The sequence below is a fragment of the Ambystoma mexicanum genome, chromosome 7q (assembly GCF_040938575.1).
Source record: "Ambystoma mexicanum isolate Mex_15411 chromosome 7q, UKY_AmexF1_1, whole genome shotgun sequence".
NCBI classification, from domain to species: Eukaryota; Metazoa; Chordata; class Amphibia; order Caudata; family Ambystomatidae; genus Ambystoma; species Ambystoma mexicanum.
This window is the reverse complement of record NC_090941.1, coordinates 382995687-383014443: the sequence shown is the minus strand read 5'-3', so window position 1 is coordinate 383014443 and position 18757 is coordinate 382995687.

Sequence of the window (18757 nt, the reverse complement as noted above, 5' to 3'; positions counted from 1 at the left end):
AAATGGGGGAGTCCTGAGAACGCGGTGCCCTGAAATGTTCGTAAATATATAAAATGGGGGTGTCCTGAGAACGGTATGCCTGTCCGTTTTGTTCGTAGATAAGTTGATAGTGTTCTAAGAACACACGCGGTGTCCTGAAATGTTTGTAAATAAACAAAATGGGGTGGCCTGAGGACGCTGTCCGTATTGTTCGCTGGCAAGTTGAAAGTGTTCTAAGAACACTTGCGGTGTCCTGAAATGTTCGTAAATAAACAAAATGGGGGTGTCCTAGGACGCTGTCTGTATTGTTCGCTGGTAAGTTGAAAGTGTTCTAAGAACACTCGCGGTGTCCTGAAATGTTTGTAAATAAACAAAATGGGGATGTCCTGAGGACGCTGTCCGTATTGTTCGCTGGCAACTCGAAAGTGTTCTAAGAACACTTGCGGTGTCCTGAAATGTTCGTAAATAAACAAAATGGGGGGTGTCCTGAGGACGCTGTCCATATTGTTCGCTGGCAAGTTGAAAGTGTTCTAAGAACACTCGCGGTGTCCTGAAATGTTCGTAAATAAACAAAATGGGGGTGTCCTGAGGATGCTGTCCTTATTGTTTGCTGGCAACTCAAAAGTGTTCTAAGAACACTTGCGGTGTCCTGAAATGTTCGTAAATAAACAAAATGGGGGGTGTCCTGAGGACGCTGTCCGTATTGTTCGCTGACAAGTTGAAAGTGTTCTAAGAGTACTCGTGGTGTTCTGAAATGTTTGTAAATAAACAAAATGGGGTGTCCTGAGGATGCTGTCCGTATTGTTTGCTGGCAGGTTTTGAGAACGCAGTGTACTGAAATGTTCGTAAATAAATAAAATGGAGGTGTCTGAGAACGGTATTCCTGTCCGTTTTGTTCGTAGATAAGTTAATAGTGTTCTAAGAACACTTGCGGTGTCCTAAAAGGATCATGAATAAACAAAATGGGGGTGTCCTGAGGATGCTGTCTGTATTGTTCGCTGCAAAGTTCAAAGTCTTCTAAGAACACTCGCAGTGTCCTAAAATGTTCGTAAATAAACAAAATGGGGGTGTCCTGACGACACAGTCCGTATTGTTCGCTGGTAAATTGAAAGTGTTCTAAGAACACTTGCGGTGTCCTGAAATGTTCGTAAATAAACAAAATGGGGGTGTCCTGAGGACGCTGTCCGTATTGTTCGCTAGCAACTTGAAAGTGTTCTAAGAACACTCACGGTGTCCTGAAATCTTCGTAAATAAACAAAATGGGGTGTCCTGAGGACGCTGTCCTTATTGTTCACTGACAAGTTGAAAGTGTTCTAAGAACACTTGCGGTGTCCTAAAATGTTCGTAAATAAACAAAATGGGGCTGTCCTGAGGATGGTGTCCGTATTGTTCACTGGCAAGTTGATAGTTTTCTAAGAGTACTCGCGGTGTTCTGAAATGTTCGTAAATAAACAAAATGGTGGGTGTCCTGAGGACGCTGTCCGTATTGTTTTCTGGCAAGTTGAAAGTGTTCTAAGAGTACTCGTGGTGTTCTGAAATGTTTGTAAATAAACAAAATGGGGTGTCCTGAGGACGCTGTCCGTATTGTTTGCTGGCAAGTTTTGAGAATGTGGTGTCCTGAAATGTTCGTAAATAAATAAAATGGAGATGTCCTGAGAAAGGTATGCCTGTCCGTTTTGTTCGTAGATAAGTTGATAGTGTTCTAAGAACACTCGCGGTGTCCTAAAAGGATCATGAATAAACAAAATGGGGGTGTCCTGAGGACGCTGTCCGTATTGTTCGCTGGCAAGTTCAAAGTCTTCTAAGAACACTCGCAGTGTCCTAAAATGTTCGTAAATAAACAAAAAGGGGGTGTCCTGAGGACGTTGTCCGTATTGTTCGCTGGCAAGTTGAATGTGTTCTAAGAACACTCGCGGTGTCCTGAAATGTTTGTAAATAAACAAAATGGGGGTGTCCTCAGGACGCTGTCCGTATTGTTTGCTGGCAAGTTGAAAGTGTTCTAAGAGTACTCGTGGTGTTCTGAAATGTTTGTAAATAAACAAAATGGGGTGTCCTGAGGACGCTGTCCGTATTGTTTGCTGGAAAGCTTTGAGAATGCGGTGTCCTGAAATGTTCGTAAATAAATGAAATGGATGTGTCCTGAGAACGTTATGCCTGTCCGTTTTGTTTGTAGATAAGTTTATAGTGTTCTAAGAACACTCGCGGTGTCCTAAAAGGATCACGAATAAGCAAAATGGGGGTGGCCTGAGGACGCTGTCCGTATTGTTCGCCGGCAAGTTCAAAGTCTTCTAAGAACACTTGCAGTGTCCTAAAATGTTCGTAAATAAACAAACTGGGGGTTTCCTGAGGACACTGTACGTATTGTTCGCTGGTAAATTGAAAGTGTTCTAAGAACACTCCCGGTGTCCTGAAATGTTCGTAAATAAACAAAATGGGGGTGTGCTGAGGACACTGTCCGTATTGTTCGCTGGCAAGTTGAATGTGTTCTAAGAACACTCGCGGTGTCCTGAAATGTTTGTAAATAAACAAAATGGGGGTGTCCTGAGGACGCTGTCCGTATTGTTCGCTGGCAAGTTGAAAGTGTTCTAAGAGTACTCGCGGTGTTCTGAAATGTTCGTAAATAAACGAAAATGGGGTGTCCTGAGGAGGCTGTCCGTATTGTTCGCTGGCAAGTTGATAGTGTTCAAAGATCACTTGCGGTGTCCTGAAATGTTCGTAAATAAACAAAATGGGGGTGTCCTGAGGACGCTGTCCGTATTGTTCGCTGGCAAGTTCAAAGTGTTCTAACAACACTTGTGTCCGCTAAATGTTCGTAAATAAACAAAATGCGGATGTCCTGAGGACGCTCTCCGTATTGTTCGCTTGCAAGCTGAAAGTGTTCTAAGAATACTTGCAGTGTCCTGAAATGTCTGTAAATGAATGAAAATGGTGTCTCCTGAGGACGCTGTCCATGTTGTTCGCAAGCAAGCTGAAAGTGTTCTAAGAACACTCGCGGTGTCCTGAAATATCCTTAAGTAAACAAATTGGGGGTGTCCTGAGGGCGCTGTCCGTATTGTTAGCTGGTAAGATGAAATTGTTCTAAGAACAATTGCGGTGTCCTGAATGTTGTAAAATAAATAAAATGGGGGAGTCCTGAGAACGCGGTGCCCTGAAATGTTCGTAAATATATAAAATGGGGGTGTCCTGAGAACGGTATGCCTGTCCGTTTTGTTCGTAGATAAGTTGATAGTGTTCTAAGAACACACGCGGTGTCCTGAAATGTTTGTAAATAAACAAAATGGGGTGGCCTGAGGACGCTGTCCGTATTGTTTGCTGGCAAGTTGAAAGTGTTCTAAGAACACTTGCGGTGTCCTGAAATGTTCGTAAATAAACAAAATGGGGGTGTCCTAGGACGCTGTCTGTATTGTTCGCTGGTAAGTTGAAAGTGTTCTAAGAACACTTGCGGTGTCCTGAAATGTTTGTAAATAAACAAAATGGGGATGTCCTGAGGACGCTGTCCGTATTGTTCGCTGGCAACTCGAAAGTGTTCTAAGAACACTTGCGGTGTCCTGAAATGTTCGTAAATAAACAAAATGGGGGGTGTCCTGAGGACGCTGTCCATATTGTTTGCTGGCAAGTTGAAAGTGTTCTAAGAACACTCGCGGTGTCCTGAAATGTTCGTAAATAAACAAAATGGGGGTGTCCTGAGGACGCTGTCCTTATTGTTTGCTGGCAACTCAAAAGTGTTCTAAGAACACTTGCGGTGTCCTGAAATGTTCGTAAATAAACAAAATGGGGGGTGTCCTGAGGACGCTGTCCGTATTGTTCGCTGACAAGTTGAAAGTGTTCTAAGAGTACTCGTGGTGTTCTGAAATGTTTGTAAATAAACAAAATGGGGTGTCCTGAGGACGCTGTCCGTATTGTTTGCTTGCATGTTTTGAGAATGCGGTGTCCTGAAATGTTCGTAAATAAATAAAATGTAGGTGTCCTGAGAACGATATGCCTGTCCGTTTTGTTCATAGATAAGTTGATAGTGTTCTAAGAACACTCGCAGTGTCCTAAAAGGATCATGAATAAACAAAATGGGGGTGTCCTGAGGAGGCTGTCCGTATTGTTCGCTGGCAAGTTCAAAGTCTTCTAAGAACACTCGCAGTGTCCTAAAATGTTCGTAAATAAACAAAATGGGGGTGTTCTGAGGACACTGTCCGTATTGTTCCCTGGTAAATTGAAAGTGTTCTAAGAACACTCCAGGTGTCCTGAAATGTTCGTAAATAAACAAAATGGGGGTGTCCTGAGGACACTGTCCGTATTGTTCGCTGGTAAGTTGAAAGTGTTCTAAGAACACTTGCGGTGTCCTGAAATGTTCGTAAATAAACAAAATGGGGGTGTCCTGAGGACACTGTCCGTATTGTTCGCTAGCAACTTGAAAGTGTTCTAAGAACACTCGCGGTGTCCTGAAATGTTTGTAAATAAACAAAATGGTGGTGTCCTCAGGACGCTGTCCATATTGTTTGCTGGCAAGTTGAAAGTGTTCTAAGAGTACTCGCGGTGTTCTGAAATGTTCGTAAATAAACAAAATGGGGGTGTCCTGAGGAGGCTGTCCGTATTGTTCGTTGGCAAGTTGATAGTGTTCAAAGATCACTTGCGGTGTACTGAAATGTTTGTAAATAAACAAAATGGGAGTGTCCTGAGGACGCTGTCCGTATTGTTCGCTTGCAAGCTGAAAGTGTTTTAAGAATACTTGCAGTGTCCTGAAATGTCCGTAAATAAACGAAAAGGGTGTCTCCTGAGGACGCTGTCCATGTTGTTCGCAAGCAAGCTGAAAGTGTTCTAAGAGTACTCGCGGTGTTCTGAAATGTTCGTAAATAAACAAAATGGGGGTGTCCTGAGGATGCTGTCCGTATTGTTCGCTGACAAGTTGAAAGTTTTCTAAGAACACTCGCGGTGTCCTAAAATGTTCGTAAATAAACAAAATGGGAGTGTCCCGAGGACGGTGTCCGTATTGTTCACTGGCAAGTTGAAAGTGTTCTAACAACACTTGTGTCCCCTAAATGTTCGTAAATAAACAAAATGGGGGTGTCCTGCGGACGCTGTCCGTATTGTTCGCTTGCAAGCTGAAAGTGTTCTAAGAATACTTGCAGTGTCCTGAAATGTCCGTAAATAAACGAAAAGGGTGTCTCCTGAGGACGCTGTCCATGTTGTTCGCAAGCAAGCTGAAAGTGTTCTAAGAGTACTCGCCGTGTTCTGAAATGTTCGTAAATAAACAAAATGGGGGTGTCCTGAGGATGCTGTCTGTATTGTTCGCTGACAAGTTGAAAGTGTTCTAAGAACACTCGCGGTGTCCTAAAATGTTCATAAATAAACAAAATGGGGGTGTCCCGAAGACGGTGTCCGTATTGTTCACTGGCAAGTTGAAAGTGTTTTAAAAGTACTCGCGGTGTTCTGAAATGTTCGTAAATAAACAAAATGGTGGGTGTCCTGAGGAGGCTGTCCGTATTGTTCGTTGGCAAGTTGATAGTGTTCAAAGATCACTTGCGGTGTACTGAAATGTTTGTAAATAAACAAAATGGGAGTGTCCTGAGGGTGCTGTCCGTATTGTTCGCTGGCAAGTTCAAAGTGTTCTAACAACACTCGTGTCCCCTACATGTTCGTAAATAAACAAAATGGGGTGTCCTGAGGACGCTGTCCGTATTGTTCGCTTGCAAGCTGAAAGTGTTTTAAGAATACTTGCAGTGTCCTGAAATGTCCGTAAATAAACGAAAAGGGTGTCTCCTGAGGACGAGGTCCATGTTGTTCGCAAGCAAGCTGAAAGTGTTCTAAGAGTACTCGCGGTGTTCTGAAATGTTCGTAAATAAACAAAATGGGGGTGTCCTGAGGACACTGTCCGTATTGTTCGCTGACAAGTTGAAAGTTTTCTAAGAACACTCGCGGTGTCCTAAAATGTTCGTAAATAAACAAAATGGGAGTGTCCCGAGGACGGTGTCCGTATTGTTCACTGGCAAGTTGAAAGTGTTCTAACAACACTTGTGTCCCCTAAATGTTCGTAAATAAACAAAATGGGGGTGTCCTGCGGACGCTGTCCGTATTGTTCGCTTGCAAGCTGAAAGTGTTCTAAGAATACTTGCAGTGTCCCGAAATGTCCGTAAATAAACGAAAAGGGTGTCTCCTGAGGACGCTGTCCATGTTGTTCGCAAGCAAGCTGAAAGTGTTCTAAGAGTACTCGCCGTGTTCTGAAATGTTCGTAAATAAACAAAATGGGGGTGTCCTGAGGATGCTGTCCGTATTGTTCTGACAAGTTGAAAGTGTTCTAAGAACACTCGCGGTGTCCTAAAATGTTCATAAATAAACAAAATGGGGGTGTCCCGAAGACGGTGTCCGTATTGTTCACTGGCAAGTTGAAAGTGTTTTAAGAGTACTCGCGGTGTTCTGAAATGTTCGTAAATAAACAAAATGGTGGGTGTCCTGAGGACGCTGTCTGTGTTGTTTGCTGGCAAGTTGAAAGTGTTTTAAGAGTACTCGTGGTGTTCTGAAATGTTTGTAAATAAACAAAATGGGGTGTCCTGAGGACGCTGTCCGTATTGTTTGCTTGCATTTTTTGAGAATGCGTTGTCCTGAAATGTTCGTAAATAAATAAAATGGAGGTGTCCTGAGAACGATATGCCTGTCCGTTTTGTTCGTAGATAAGTTGATAGTGTTCTGAGAACACTCGCGGTGTCCTAAAAGGATCATGAATAAACAAAATGGGGGTGTCCTGAGGACGCTGTCCGTATTGTTCGCTGGCAAGTTCAAAGTCTTCTACGAACACTCGCAGTGTCCTAAAATGTTCGTAAATAAACAAAATGGGGGTGTCCTGAGGACACTGTCCGTATTGTTCCCTGGTAAATTGAAAGTGTTCTAAGAACACTCCAGGTGTCCTGAAATGTTCGTAAATAAACAAAATGGGGGTGTCCTGAGGACACTGTCCGTATTGTTCGCTGGTAAGTTGAAAGTGTTCTAAGAACACTTACGGTGTCCTGAAATGTTTGTAAATAAACAAAATGGGGGTGTCCTCAGGAGGCTGTCCGTATTGTTTGCTGGCAAGTTGAAAGTGTTCTAAGAGTACTCGCGGTGTTCTGAAATGTTCGTAAATAAACAAAATGGGGGTGTCCTCAGGACGCTGTCCGTATTGTTTGCTGGCAAGTTGAAAGTGTTCTAAGAGTACTCGTGGTGTTCTGAAATGTTCGTAAATAAACAAAATGGGGGTGTCCTGAGGAGGCTGTCCGTATTGTTCGTTGGCAACTTGATAGTGTTCAAAGATCACTTGCGGTGTCCTGAAATGTTCTAAATAAACAAAATGGGAGTGTCCTGAGGATGCTGTCCGTATTGTTCGCTGGCAACCCGAAAGTGTTCTAAGAACACTTGCGGTGTCCTGAAATGTTCGTAAATAAACAAAATGGGGGGTCTCCTGAGGACGCTGTCCATATTGTTCGCTGGCAAGTTGAAAGTGTTCTAAGAACACTCGCTGTGTCCTGAAATGTTCGTAAATAAACAAAATGGGGGTGCCCTAGGACGCTGTCTGTATTGTTCGCTGGTAAATTGAAAGTGTTCTAAGAACACTCGCGGTGTCCTGAAATGTTCGTAAATAAACAAAATGGGGGTGTCCTGAGGACGCTGTCCGTATTGTTTGCTGGCAACTCAAAAGTTTTCTAAGAACACTCGCGGTGTCCTGAAATGTTTGTAAATAAACAAAATGGGGGGTGTCCTGAGGACGCTGTCCGTATTGTTCGCGGACAAGTTGAAAGTGTTCTAAGAACACTCGCGGTGTCCTAAAAGGATCATGAATAAACAAAATGGGGGTGTCCTGAGGACGCTGTCCGTATTGTTCGCTGGCAAGTTGAATGTGTTCTAAGAACACTCGCGGTGTCCTGAAATGTTTGTAAATAAACAAAATGGGGGTGTCCTGAGGAAGCTGTCCGTATTGTTTGCTGGCAAGTTGAAAGTGTTCTAAGAGTACTCGCGGTGTTCTGAAATGTTCGTAAATAAACAAAATGGGGGTGTCCTGAGGAGGCTGTCCGTATTGTTCGCTGGCAAGTTCAAAGTGTTCTAACAACACTCGTGTCCGCTAAAGGTTCGTAAATAAACAAAATGGGGGTGTCCTGAGGACGCTGTCCGTATTGTTCGCTTGCAAGCTGAAAGTGTTCTAAGAATACTTGCAGTGTCCTGAAATGTCCGTAAATAAACGAAAAGGGTGTCTCCTGAGGACGCTGTCCATGTTGTTCGCAAGCAAGCTGAAAGTGTTCTAAGAGTACTCGCGGTGTTCTGAAATGTTCGTAAATAAACAAAATGGGGGTGTCCTGAGGATGCTGTCTGTATTGTTCGCTGACAAGTTGAAAGTGTTCTAAGAACACTCGCAGTGTCCTAAAATGTTCGTAAATAAACAAAATGGGGGTGTCCCTAGGACGGTGTCTGTATTGTTCACTGGCAAATTGAAAGTGTTCTAAGAGTACTGGCGGTGTTCTGAAATGTTCGTAAATAAACAAAATGGTGGGTGTCCTGAGGACGCTGTCCGTGTTGTTTGCTGGCAAGTTGAAAGTGTTCTAAGAGTACTCGTAGTGTTCTGAAATGTTTGTAAATAAACAAAATGGGGTGTCCTGAGGACGCTGTCCGTATTGTTTGCTGGCAAGTTTTGAGAATGCGGTGTCCTGAAATGTTCGTAAATAAATAAAATGGATGTGTCCTGAGAACGGTATGCCTGTCCGTTTTGTTTGTAGATAAGTTGATAGTGTTCTAAGAACACTTGCGGTGTCCTAAAAGGATCATGAATAAACAAACTGGGGGTTTCCTGAGGACACTGTCCGTATTGTTCGCTGGTAAATTGAAAGTGTTCTAAGAACACTCCTGGTGTCCTGAAATGTTCGTAAATAAACGAAATGGGGGAGTGCTGAGGACACTGTCCGTATTGTTCGCTGGCAAGTTGAATGTGTTCTAAGAACACTCGCGGTGTCCTGAAATGTTTGTAAATAAACAAAATGGGGGTGTCCTGAGGACGCTGTCCGTATTGTTCGCTTGCAAGCTGAAAGTGCTCTAAGAATACTTGCAGTGTCCTGAAATGTCTGTAAATGAATGAAAAGGGTGTCTCCTGAGGACGCTGTCCATGTTGTTCGCAAGCAAGCTGAAAGTGTTCTAAGAGTACTCGCGGTGTTCTGAAATGTTCGTAAATAAACAAAATGGGGGTGTCCTGAGGATGCTGTCTGTATTGTTCGCTGACAAGTTGAAAGTGTTCTAAGAACACTCGCAGTGTCCTAAAATGTTCGTAAATAAACAAAATGGGGGTGTCCCTAGGACGGTGTCTGTATTGTTCACTGGCAAATTGAAAGTGTTCTAAGAGTACTGGCGGTGTTCTGAAATGTTCGTAAATAAACAAAATGGTGGGTGTCCTGAGGACGCTGTCCGTATTGTTCGCTTGCAAGCTGAAAGTGTTCTAAGAATACTTGCAGTGTCCTGAAATGTCCGTAAATAAACGAAAAGGGTGTCTCCTGAGGACGCTGTCCATGTTGTTCACAAGCAAGCTGAAAGTGTTCTAAGAGTACTCGCGGTGTACTGAAATGTTCGTAAATAAACAAAATGGGGGTGTCCTGAGGATGCTGTCTGTATTGTTCGCTGACAAGTTGAAAGTGTTCTAAGAACACTCGCAGTGTCCTAAAATGTTCGTAAATAAACAAAATGGGGGTGTCCTGAGGAGGCTGTCCGTATTGTTCGCTGGCAAGTTCAAAGTGTTCTAACAACACTCGTGTCCGCTAAAGGTTCGTAAATAAACAAAATGGGGGTGTCCTGAGGACGCTGTCCGTATTGTTCGCTTGCAAGCTGAAAGTGTTCTAAGAATACTTGCAGTGTCCTGAAATGTCCGTAAATAAACGAAAAGGGTGTCTCCTGAGGACGCTGTCCATGTTGTTCGCAAGCAAGCTGAAAGTGTTCTAAGAGTACTCGCGGTGTTCTGAAATGTTCGTAAATAAACAAAATGGGGGTGTCCTGAGGATGCTGTCTGTATTGTTCGCTGACAAGTTGAAAGTGTTCTAAGAACACTCGCAGTGTCCTAAAATGTTCGTAAATAAACAAAATGGGGGTGTCCCTAGGACGGTGTCTGTATTGTTCACTGGCAAATTGAAAGTGTTCTAAGAGTACTGGCGGTGTTCTGAAATGTTCGTAAATAAACAAAATGGTGGGTGTCCTGAGGACGCTGTCCGTGTTGTTTGCTGGCAAGTTGAAAGTGTTCTAAGAGTACTCGTAGTGTTCTGAAATGTTTGTAAATAAACAAAATGGGGTGTCCTGAGGACGCTGTCCGTATTGTTTGCTGGCAAGTTTTGAGAATGCGGTGTCCTGAAATGTTCGTAAATAAATAAAATGGATGTGTCCTGAGAACGGTATGCCTGTCCGTTTTGTTTGTAGATAAGTTGATAGTGTTCTAAGAACACTTGCGGTGTCCTAAAAGGATCATGAATAAACAAAATGGGGGTGGCCTGAGGACGCTGTCCGTATTGTTCGCTGGCAAGTTCAAAGTCTTCTAAGAACACTCGCAGTGTCCTAAAATGTTCGTAAATAAACAAACTGGGGGTTTCCTGAGGACACTGTCCGTATTGTTCGCTGGTAAATTGAAAGTGTTCTAAGAACACTCCTGGTGTCCTGAAATGTTCGTAAATAAACAAAATGGGGGAGTGCTGAGGACACTGTCCGTATTGTTCGCTGGCAAGTTGAATGTGTTCTAAGAACACTCGCGGTGTCCTGAAATGTTTGTAAATAAACAAAATGGGGGTGTCCTGAGGACGCTGTCCGTATTGTTCGCTGGCAAGTTGAAAGTGTTCTAAGAGTACTCGCGGTGTTCTGAAATGTTTGTAAATAAACGAAAATGGGGTGTCCTGAGGAGGCTGTCCGTATTGTTCGCTGGCAAGTTGATAGTGTTCAAAGATCACTTGCGGTGTCCTGAAATGTTCGTAAATAAACAAAATGGGGGTGTCCTGAGGACGCTGTCCGTATTGTTCGCTTGCAAGCTGAAAGTGTTCTAAGAATACTTGCAGTGTCCTGAAATGTCTGTAAATGAATGAAAAGGGTGTCTCCTGAGGACGCTGTCCATGTTGTTCGCAAGCAAGCTGAAAGTGTTCTAAGAGTACTCGCGGTGTTCTGAAATGTTCGTAAATAAACAAAATGGGGGTGTCCTGAGGATGCTGTCTGTATTGTTCGCTGACAAGTTGAAAGTGTTCTAAGAACACTCGCAGTGTCCTAAAATGTTCGTAAATAAACAAAATGGGGGTGTCCCTAGGACGGTGTCTGTATTGTTCACTGGCAAATTGAAAGTGTTCTAAGAGTACTGGCGGTGTTCTGAAATGTTCGTAAATAAACAAAATGGTGGGTGTCCTGAGGACGCTGTCCGTATTGTTCGCTTGCAAGCTGAAAGTGTTCTAAGAATACTTGCAGTGTCCTGAAATGTCCGTAAATAAACGAAAAGGGTGTCTCCTGAGGACGCTGTCCATGTTGTTCACAAGCAAGCTGAAAGTGTTCTAAGAGTACTCGCGGTGTACTGAAATGTTCGTAAATAAACAAAATGGGGGTGACCTGAGGATGCTGTCTGTATTGTTCGCTGACAAGTTGAAAGTGTTCTAAGAACACTCGCAGTGTCCTAAAATGTTCGTAAATAAACAAAATGGGGGTGTCCCTAGGACGGTGTCTGTATTGTTCACTGGCAAATTGAAAGTGTTCTAAGAGTACTGGCGGTGTTCTGAAATGTTCGTAAATAAACAAAATGGTGGGTGTCCTGAGGACGCTGTCCGTGTTGTTTGCTGGCAAGTTGAAAGTGTTCTAAGAGTACTCGTGGTGTTCTGAAATGTTTGTAAATAAACAAAATGGGGTGTCCTGAGGACGCTGTCCGTATTGTTTGCTGGCAAGTTTTGAGAATGCGGTGTCCTGAAATGTTCGTAAATAAATAAAATGGATGTGTCCTGAGAACGGTATGCCTGTCCGTTTTGTTTGTAGATAAGTTGATAGTGTTCTAAGAACACTTGCGGTGTCCTAAAAGGATCATGAATAAACAAAATGGGGGTGGCCTGAGGACGCTGTCCGTATTGTTCGCTGGCAAGTTCAAAGTCTTCTAAGAACACTCGCAGTGTCCTAAAATGTTCGTAAATAAACAAACTGGGGGTTTCCTGAGGACACTGTCCGTATTGTTCGCTGGTAAATTGAAAGTGTTCTAAGAACACTCGCGGTGTCCTGAAATATCCTTAAGTAAACAAATTGGGGGTGTCCTGAGGGCGCTGTCCGTATTGTTAGCTGGTAAAATGAAATTGTTCTAAGAACAATTGCGGTGTCCTGAATGTTGTAAAATAAATAAAATGGGGGAGTCCTGAGAACGCGGTGCCCTAAAATGTTCGTAAATAAATAAAATGGGGTGTCCTGAGAACGGTATGCCTGTCCGTTTTGTTCGTAGATAAGTTGATAGAGTTCTAAGAACACATGCGGTGTCCTGAAATGTTTGTAAATAAACAAAATGGGGTGGCCTGAGGACGCTGTCCGTATTGTTCGCTGGCAAGTTGAAAGTGTTCTAAGAACACTTGCGGTGTCCTGAAATGTTCGTAAATAAACAAAATGGGGGGTGTCCTGAGGACGCTGTCCATATTGTTCGCTGGCAAGTTGAAAGTGTTCTAAGAACACTCGCGGTGTCCTGAAATGTTCGTAAATAAACAAAATGGGGGTGCCCTAGGACGCTGTCTGTATAATTCGCTGGTAAGTTGAAAGTGTTCTAAGAACACTCGCGGTGTCCTGAAATGTTCGTAAATAAACAAAATGGGGGTGTCCTGAGGACGGTGTCCGTATTGTTTGCTGACAAGTTGAAAGTGTTCTAAGAACACTTGCGGTGTCCTAAAATGTTCGTAAATAAACAAAATGGGGGTATTCTGAGGACGCTGTCCGTATTGTTTGCTGGCAACTCAAAAGTGTTCTAAGAACACTCGCGGAGTCCTGAAATGTTCGTAAATAAACAAAATGGGGGGTGTCCTGAGGACGCTGTCCGTATTGCTCGCTGACAAGTTGAAAGTGTTCTAAGAACACTTGCGGTGTCCTAAAATGTTCGTAAATAAACAAAATGGTGGGTGTCCTGAGGACGCTGTCTGTATTGTTCGCTGGCAAATTGAATGTGTTCTAAGAGTACTCGCGGTGTTCTGAAATGTTCGTAAATAAACAAAATGGTGGGTGTCCTGAGGACGCTGTCTGTGTTGTTTGCTGGCAAGTTGAAAGTGTTTTAAGAGTACTCGTGGTGTTCTGAAATGTTTGTAAATAAACAAAATGGGGTGTCCTGAGGACGCTGTCCGTATTGTTTGCTTGCATGTTTTGAGAATGCGGTGTCCTGAAATGTTCGTAAATAAATAAAATGGAGGTGTCCTGAGAACGATATGCCTGTCCGTTTTGTTCGTAGATAAGTTGATAGTGTTCTAAAAACACTCGCGGTGTCCTAAAAGGATCATGAATAAACAAAATGGGGGTGTCCTGAGGACGCTGTCCGTATTGTTCGCTGGCAAGTTCAAAGTCTTCTAAGAACACTCGCAGTGTCCTAAAATGTTCGTAAATAAACAAAATGGGGGTGTCCTGAGGACACTGTCCGTATTGTTCCCTGGTAAATTGAAAGTGTTCTAAGAACACTCCAGGTGTCCTGAAATGTTCGTAAATAAACAAAATGGGGGTGTCCTGAGGACCCTGTCCGTATTGTTCGCTGGTAAGTTGAAAGTGTTCTAAGAACACTTGCGGTGTCCTGAAATGTTCGTAAATAAACAAAATGGGGGTGTCCTGAGGACGCTGTCCGTATTGTTCGCTAGCAACTTGAAAGTGTTCTAAGAACACTCGTGGTGTCCTGAAATGTTTGTAAATAAACAAAATGGGGGTGTCATCAGGACACTGTCCGTATTGTTTGCCGGCAAGTTGAAAGTGTTCTAAGAGTACTCGCGGTGTTCTGAAATGTTCGTAAATAAACAAAATGGGGTTGTCCTGAGGACGCTGTCCGTATTGTTCGCTGGCAAGTTCAAAGTGTTCTAACAACACTCGTGTCCCCTAAATGTTCGTAAATAGACAAAATGGGGGTGTCCTGAGGACGCTGTCCGTATTGTTCGCTTGCAAGCTGAAAGTGTTCTAAGAATACTTGCAGTGTCCTGAAATGTCCGTAAATAAACGAAAAGGGTGTCTCCTGAGGACGCTGTCCATGTTGTTCGCAAGCAAGCTGAAAGTGTTCTAAGAGTACTCGCGGTTTTCTGAAATGTCTGTAAATAAACAAAATGGAGGTGTCCTGAGGACGCTGTCCGTATTGTTTGCTGACAAGTTGAAAGTGTTCTAAGAACACTCGCGGTGTCCTAAAATGTTCGTAAATAAACAAAATGGGGGTATCCTGAGGACGCTGTCCGTATTGTTTGCTGGCAACTCAAAAGTGTTCTAAGAACACTCGCGGAGTCCTGAAATGTTCGTAAATAAACAAAATGGGGGGTGTCCTGAGGACGCTGTCTGTATTGTTCGCTGACAAGTTGAAAGTGTTCTAAGAACACTCGCGGTGTCCTAAAATGTTCGTAAATAAACAAAATGGGGGAGTGCTGAGGACACTGTCCGTATTGTTCGCTGGCAAGTTGAATGTGTTCTAAGAACACTCGCGGTGTCCTGAAATGTTTGTAAATAAACAAAATGGGGGTGTCCTGAGGACGCTGTCCGTATTGTTCGCTGGCAAGTTGAAAGTGTTCTAAGAGTACTCGCGGTGTTCTGAAATGTTTGTAAATAAACGAAAATGGGGTGTCCTGAGGAGGCTGTCCGTATTGTTCGCTGGCAAGTTGATAGTGTTCAAAGATCACTTGCGGTGTCCTGAAATGTTCGTAAATAAACAAAATGGGGGTGTCCTGAGGACGCTGTCCGTATTGTTCGCTTGCAAGCTGAAAGTGTTCTAAGAATACTTGCAGTGTCCTGAAATGTCTGTAAATGAATGAAAAGGGTGTCTCCTGAGGACGCTGTCCATGTTGTTCGCAAGCAAGCTGAAAGTGTTCTAAGAGTACTCGCGGTGTTCTGAAATGTTCGTAAATAAACAAAATGGGGGTGTCCTGAGGATGCTGTCTGTATTGTTCGCTGACAAGTTGAAAGTGTTCTAAGAACACTCGCAGTGTCCTAAAATGTTCGTAAATAAACAAAATGGGGGTGTCCCTAGGACGGTGTCTGTATTGTTCACTGGCAAGTTGAAAGTGTTCTAAGAGTACTGGCGGTGTTCTGAAATGTTCGTAAATAAACAAAATGGTGGGTGTCCTGAGGACGCTGTCCGTATTGTTCGCTTGCAAGCTGAAAGTGTTCTAAGAATACTTGCAGTGTCCTGAAATGTCCGTAAATAAACGAAAAGGGTGTCTCCTGAGGACGCTGTCCATGTTGTTCGCAAGCAAGCTGAAAGTGTTCTAAGAGTACTCGCGGTGTTCTGAAATGTTCGTAAATAAACAAAATGGGGGTGTCCTGAGGATGCTGTCTGTATTGTTCGCTGACAAGTTGAAAGTGTTCTAAGAACACTCGCAGTGTCCTAAAATGTTCGTAAATAAACAAAATGGGGGTGTCCCTAGGACGGTGTCTGTATTGTTCACTGGCAAATTGAAAGTGTTCTAAGAGTACTGGCGGTGTTCTGAAATGTTCGTAAATAAACAAAATGGTGGGTGTCCTGAGGACGCTGTCCGTGTTGTTTGCTGGCAAGTTGAAAGTGTTCTAAGAGTACTCGTGGTGTTCTGAAATGTTTGTAAATAAACAAAATGGGGTGTCCTGAGGACGCTGTCCGTATTGTTTGCTGGCAAGTTTTGAGAATGCGGTGTCCTGAAATGTTCGTAAATAAATAAAATGGATGTGTCCTGAGAACGGTATGCCTGTCCGTTTTGTTTGTAGATAAGTTGATAGTGTTCTAAGAACACTTGCGGTGTCCTAAAAGGATCATGAATAAACAAAATGGGGGTGGCCTGAGGACGCTGTCCGTATTGTTCGCTGGCAAGTTCAAAGTCTTCTAAGAACACTCGCAGTGTCCTAAAATGTTCGTAAATAAACAAACTGGGGGTTTCCTGAGGACACTGTCCGTATTGTTCGCTGGTAAATTGAAAGTGTTCTAAGAACACTCCTGGTGTCCTGAAATGTTCGTAAATAAACAAAATGGGGGAGTGCTGAGGACACTGTCCGTATTGTTCGCTGGCAAGTTGAATGTGTTCTAAGAACACTCGCGGTGTCCTGAAATGTTTGTAAATAAACAAAATGGGGGTGTCCTGAGGACGCTGTCCGTATTGTTCGCTGGCAAGTTGAAAGTGTTCTAAGAGTACTCGCGGTGTTCTGAAATGTTTGTAAATAAACGAAAATGGGGTGTCCTGAGGAGGCTGTCCGTATTGTTCGCTGGCAAGTTGATAGTGTTCAAAGATCACTTGCGGTGTCCTGAAATGTTCGTAAATAAACAAAATGGGGGTGTCCTGAGGACGCTGTCCGTATTGTTCGCTTGCAAGCTGAAAGTGTTCTAAGAATACTTGCAGTGTCCTGAAATGTCTGTAAATGAATGAAAAGGGTGTCTCCTGAGGACGCTGTCCATGTTGTTCGCAAGCAAGCTGAAAGTGTTCTAAGAACACTCGCGGTGTCCTGAAATATCCTTAAGTAAACAAATTGGGGGTGTCCTGAGGGCGCTGTCCGTATTGTTAGCTGGTAAGATGAAATTGTTCTAAGAACAATTGCGGTGTCCTGAATGTTGTAAAATAAATAAAATGGGGGAGTCCTGAGAACGCGGTGCCCTGAAATGTTCGTAAATAAATAAAATGGGGTGTCCTGAGAACGGTATGCCTGTCCGTTTTGTTCGTAGATAAGTTGATAGAGTTCTAAGAACACATGCGGTGTCCTGAAATGTTTGTAAATAAACAAAATGGGGTGGCCTGAGGATGCTGTCCGTATTGTTCGCTGGCAAGTTGAAAGTGTTCTAAGAACACTTGCGGTGTCCTGAAATGTTCGTAAATAAACAAAATGGGGGGTGTCCTGAGGACGCTGTCCATATTGTTCGCTGGCAAGTTGAAAGTGTTCTAAGAACACTCGCGGTGTCCTGAAATGTTCGTAAATAAACAAAATGGGGGTGCCCTAGGACGCTGTCTGTATAATTCGCTGGTAAGTTGAAAGTGTTCTAAGAACACTCGCGGTGTCCTGAAATGTTCGTAAATAAACAAAATGGGGGTGTCCTGAGGACGGTGTCCGTATTGTTTGCTGACAAGTTGAAAGTGTTCTAAGAACACTCGCGGTGTCCTAAAATGTTCGTAAATAAACAAAATGGGGGTATTCTGAGGACGCTGTCCGTATTGTTTGCTGGCAACTCAAAAGTGTTCTAAGAACACTCGCAGAGTCCTGAAATGTTCGTAAATAAACAAAATGGGGGGTGTCCTGAGGACGCTGTCCGTATTGTTCGCTGACAAGTTGAAAGTGTTCTAAGAACACTTGCGGTGTCCTAAAATGTTCGTAAATAAACAAAATGGGGGTATCCTGAGGACGCTGTCTGTATTGTTCGCTGGCAAATTGAATGTGTTCTAAGAGTACTCGCGGTGTTCTGAAATGTTCGTAAATAAACAAAATGGTGGGTGTCCTGAGGACGCTGTCTGTGTTGTTTGCTGGCAAGTTGAAAGTGTTTTAAGAGTACTCGTGGTGTTCTGAAATGTTTGTAAATAAACAAAATGGGGTGTCCTGAGGACGCTGTCCGTATTGTTTGCTTGCATGTTTTGAGAATGCGGTGTCCTGAAATGTTCGTAAATAAATAAAATGGAGGTGTCCTGAGAACGATATGCCTGTCCGTTTTGTTCGTAGATAAGTTGATAGTGTTCTAAAAACACTCGCGGTGTCCTAAAAGGATCATGAATAAACAAAATGGGGGTGTCCTGAGGACGCTGTCCGTATTGTTCGCTGGCAAGTTCAAAGTCTTCTAAGAACACTCGCAGTGTCCTAAAATGTTCGTAAATAAACAAAATGGGGGTGTCCTGAGGACACTGTCCGTATTGTTCCCTGGTAAATTGAAAGTGTTCTAAGAACACTCCAGGTGTCCTGAAATGTTCGTAAATAAACAAAATGGGGGTGTCCTGAGGACCCTGTCCGTATTGTTCGCTGGTAAGTTGAAAGTGTTCTAAGAACACTTGCGGTGTCCTGAAATGTTCGTAAATAAACAAAATGGGGGTGTCCTGAGGACGCTGTCCGTATTGTTCGCTAGCAACTTGAAAGTGTTCTAAGAACACTCGTGGTGTCCTGAAATGTTTGTAAATAAACAAAATGGGGGTGTCCTCAGGACACTGTCCGTATTGTTTGCCGGCAAGTTGAAAGTGTTCTAAGAGTACTCGCGGTGTTCTGAAATGTTCGTAAATAAACAAAATGGGAGTGTCCTGAGGACGCTGTCCGTATTGTTCGCTGGCAAGTTCAAAGTGTTCTAACAACACTCGTGTCCCCTAAATGTTCGTAAATAAACAAAATGGGGGTGTCCTGAGGACGCTGTCCGTATTGTTCGCTTGCAAGCTGAAAGTGTTCTAAGAATACTTGCAGTGTCCTGAAATGTCCGTAAATAAACGAAAAGGGTGTCTCCTGAGGACGCTGTCCATGTTGTTCGCAAGCAAGCTGAAAGTGTTCTAAGAGTACTCGCGGTGTTCTGAAATGTCTGTAAATAAACAAAATGGAGGTGTCCTGAGGATGCTGTCCATATTGTTTGCTGACAAGTTGAAAGTGTTCTAAGAACACTCGCGGTGTCCTAAAATGTTCGTAAATAAACAAAATGGGGGTATCCTGA